Source organism: Macaca fascicularis, chromosome X (genome assembly GCF_037993035.2).
Source record: "Macaca fascicularis isolate 582-1 chromosome X, T2T-MFA8v1.1".
Lineage (NCBI taxonomy): Eukaryota > Metazoa > Chordata > Mammalia > Primates > Cercopithecidae > Macaca > Macaca fascicularis.
In genome coordinates, this window is record NC_088395.1 from 80420708 (window position 1) to 80425227 (window position 4520).

The 4520-nt window shown below is 40.1% G+C and overlaps 1 pseudogene; it reads right to left on the reverse strand.

Annotated features, from left to right (window-relative positions):
* Positions 1 to 1065: 1065 nt before the first annotated feature.
* LOC102138258 (fructose-bisphosphate aldolase A pseudogene) lies at positions 1066 to 2455 on the reverse strand (annotated as a pseudogene).
* Between the last annotated feature and the right edge of the window lie 2065 nt (positions 2456 to 4520).

Below are 4520 nucleotides of genomic sequence, written 5' to 3' on the forward strand. Positions count from 1 at the left end.
TCCTTTTTATTGCTGAGTGGTACTCCACTGTAGGGGTTTACCTTTATCTGTCAATTGACTCTGAGGGAAATTTGGGTCTTTGCCAATTTTTCTTGCCTATGGTTGTCTAATTAGTCCAGCATCATTTGTTGAAAAAGTTATGCTTCCTGATTTGAATTGGTTTTGTACTGTTGTGAAAAATCATTCCATTGATTCATGTGTGTATGTCTCCACCAATACTATACAGTCTTGATTACTGTACCAATCTCAATATTAGATAAAGTGATTATTCCCACTTTATGTTTCTTTTTGAAATTGTTTAGCTATTCTAGATACTTTGCTTTTTTGTATAAATTTTATAATAAAGTTGTATATATCTACAAACAAAAACTTTGCTGGGATTTTGATAGAAATTATGTGAAATCTATAGATTAACTTCAGGAGATTTGGCATCTTGACTATATTGTCTTTTAATTCATAAACATTTTATATATATATCCATTTATTTGGATCTTCTTTTATTTTCTTTATCAGAAATTTCTAATTTTCAACATACAGAGCCTATACATGCTTTGTTAGAATTATACTTAATTCATTTTGAGAGTGACTGCACATGGTGTCACATATTAAATTTCCATTTCCATATATCAATTGCTAAAATATAAAAACTTGATTGGCTTTTGTGTGTTGATCTTGTACCCTGTGACCTTGATAAACTCACCTGCTAGTTCTAAGAGTTTTGGATGTATTCTGTGGGATATTTATGTAAATAACCATGTCATTTGCAAATTGTGACAGTTTTATTCTTTTCTTTCCAATCTGTATGCCTTTTATTTCTTTTCCTTGACTTACTTCATTGGCTAGAATTTTCAGCACTATTTTGAATAGGAGTGGTTAATTAAGATATCTTTGTTTTATTCTAGAGCTTAGGGGGAAAGAATTAAGCCTTTCACCATTAATTATAATGTTAGCCGTAAGTTTTAAAAACACTCTATCAAGGTAAGGAAGTTTCTCTCTAATCCTAGCTTGTTGAACAATTTTTTTCTTCATGAACGACTGTTGGATTTTTTCTTCCCCCCCCCCCCCCCCCCTTAAATAGCTGTTTATTTGGCAGTGTGCTGGAAGGGGTGATGGACTTAGCATTCACAGACGACACCATACACCACTGTCACGAGGGAGGCAAGAGCGCGGGCAAGCCAGTCTGGAGCCCCGAGGAGGAGGCCCCCTCTTCAAGAGTGGGAGGGGGCGGGGCCTGGAGTGTTGGGGGCAGCCTGGGAACACCTCCGCTTAATAGGCGTGGTAAGAGACGAAGAGGGACTCGCTAGCAGCAGGGGTGTACTTTCCTTGACAGGCAAGACTGTTGGCCAGGGCTCGCTTGACGTACTCCTCCTGTGCAGCCTTCAGGTTCTCCTTCTTCCCACCCCAGGCCTTCAGGGCAGAGGCCTGCAGGGCTCGGCCATAAGAGAAGGTCAGGGCCCAGGGCTTCAGCAGGGGGCACTTGTTAATGGCATTGAGGTTGATGGATGCCTCCTCCTCACTCTGGCCTCCAGACAGGAAGGTGATCCCAGTGACAGCCGGGGGGACTGTGCGGCGCAGCGCTGTGACGGTCGCCATGGCAATCTCCTCATGAGAAAACTTCTGGGTGCAAGCGTGGCCTGGGGTGACCATATTGGGCTTCAGCAAGGTGCCTTCCAGGTAGATGTGGTGGTCGCTCAGAGCCTTGTAGACAGCAGCCAGCACCTTCTCGGTCACATACTGGCAGCGCTTCAAGTCATGGTCCCCATCAGGGAGGATCTCAGGCTCCACGATGGGCACAATGCCATTCTGCTGGCAGATGCTGGCATAACGGGCCAGGACATTGGCATTTTCCATGATGGCGAGGGCTGAGGGGGTGTGTTCCCCAATTTTCAGCACACAACGCCACTTGGCGAAGTCAGCTCCATCCTTCTTGTACTGGGCACAGCGCTCAGACAGCCCATCCAACCCTTGGGTGGTAGTCTCGCCATTTGTCCCTGCCAGGGGAACCACGCCCTTGTCTACCTTGATGCCCACAACACCGCCCTTGGATTTTATAACTTGGGGGAAGGGACGACCATTATCCGCCTTCTGGTAGAGAGTCTCGTGGAAGAGGATGACACCCCCAATGCAGGGGTTCACGCGGTCGTCAGCTGTCAGCAGCAGCTGGCGGTAGAAGCGCCTGTTCTCCTCGGTGTTCTCGGTGCCAATGGACTGCAGCCTCTTTGGCAATGCTCCCAGTGGACTCATCTGCAGCCAGGATGCCCTTGCCGGGTGCCACGATGCGGTGAGCGACGTCAGACAGCTCCTTCTTCTGCTCCGGGGTCAGCGCTGGATATTGGTAGGGCATGGTGCTGGTGGTAGCAAGTTCCTGGCACAGAAGAGGGGCGGGTGTGCAGGGTGCGGCGGCAGAGGGCGGCGGGCTGGCGAGTGGACTCAGGGAGCGAACGCGGCACTCGTCACCAGGACCCCTTCTGCCTGGATTTTTTCAAATGCATCTCTGCGTCAATTAATATGATTACGTTTTTTTTCTTGTTTAGCCTGCTGACATTGTAAATTACACTGATTAATTTTTTTAATACTGAACTAGAATTACAGCCTCTGGAAAAAAATCTACTTGGTCGTGTTGTAAAATTATGTATAGACATAGCTAGATTCTGTTTTGTAACAACTTGGTAGATTTTTGTGTAAATCTGTGAGAGATATTTATCTGTAATTTTCTTCTTCTATACTTTCTTTGTTCAGTTATGGTATTAGAAAAACACTGGCCTCGTAAAATGAATTGTAAAGTGATCCTTCACTTTTTATTTTGAGTAAGAAATTGTGTAAAATTTGTGTTAATTTTTCTTCAAATATTTGGTAGGATTTTCTGGTGGCATTATCTGTGCCTGGGGATGGTTTTAGAAGGGTTTTAACTGTAATTTAATTTTTAAATAGTTCTAGGACTATTTTAATTATTTATATCCTATTGGTTGGCTTTTGGTAGTTTGTAGCTTTTAAGTAACTGCTGTATTTTATTAAGTTGTCTAGTTATTGTTTCTAGAGTTGTTTGTAGTATTTTTCTTTCTTATAACTGGGTTTAAGGGTACATGTGCAGGTTTGTTAGTATTTTCTTATTATACATTGAAGGGCTACTAAATCTGTAGTAATAATCCTTGCTCTTTTCCTGATATTGGTAGTTAGTATCATCTCTCTTTTTAATTTGTCAGCCTTGCTTATACGTTTATCCATTTCATTGAACTTTTCAAAGGACCATCTTTTATTTCATTGATTTTCTCTACCTGTTTCTATTTTTAATTTTATTGATTTGTTTTTATTATGTCATTCTTTCTGCTTGCTTTGGGTTTACTTTGTTCTTTTTCTATATTATCGAGATTGGAGTTTAGATTATTTATTTTAGGCATTTCCCTTTTCTTTATTTTTTTTCTTTTTGTTTGTTTTTTTGTTTTGTTTTGTTTTGTTTTGAGATGGAGTGTCACTCTGTCACCAGGTTGGAGTGCAGTGGCATGATCTCAGCTAACTGCAACCTCCACCTCCCAGGTTCAAGCAATTCCCCTACCTCAGCCTCCTGAGAGGTTGGGACTACAGGTGCGCACTACCACAACCAGCTAATTTTTTTTTTTTGGTATTTTAGAAGAGACAGTTTCACCATGTAGGCCAGGATGGTGTTGATTCCCTGACCTCATGATCCACCCACCTCAGCCTCCCAAAGTGCTGGAATTCCAGGCATGAACCACTACACCTGGCCTCCCTTTTCTAATTTAAGTATTCATTGCTATAAATTTCTCTCAGTCCTGCTATAGCTGCATTCCATGGATTTTGATATGTTTTCATTTTAATTTAGGTTTGTGTACTTTTAGAAAATATTTCTTTGAAGCTTACACATGAATTATTTTAAAAGTATATTGTTTAATTTATAAATGCTTGGAGATTATTCTATTATCTTTCTATTATTGATTTCTAGCTTGATTCTACTGTTAGCAGATAATGTACTCAAAATTATTTCAATTGTTTTATATCTACTGGCCCATTTTATTTTTATTGGTGTTCACATAGCATATTTTCTCATGACCATTCTTTTTTTGTATTTTTTTAATGTTAGATTCAGGGAGTACATGTGCATGTATGTTACATGTGTATGTTGTATGCTGGCTTACTTTCAATCATTACATTTGAAATGTTAGTTGTAGACAGCATATTGTTGGGCTTGTTTTCTTTTTTAATCCACTCTGTCAACTTCTGCCTTTTAGTTGGCATATTTAGACCATTTCCTCTTAAAGTAATTTTTGTTAGTTAAGGCTTAAGTCTACCATTTTATTATTTGTTGTTTGTTCTATTTCTCATTCTTCTGTTTTCCTTTTCTTGCCATTCTGATAATTTCTTGAAAATTTTTAGAATTCCATTTTTATTTGCTTATGCTGCCTTTAATATCCTTCTTTTTATAGTTTAATTTCTTTGATATATGAATAAAAGGGGAAAAGGGTCGAACTCTGTAAAATATTTGAAGAGATTTATTCTGAGCCAAA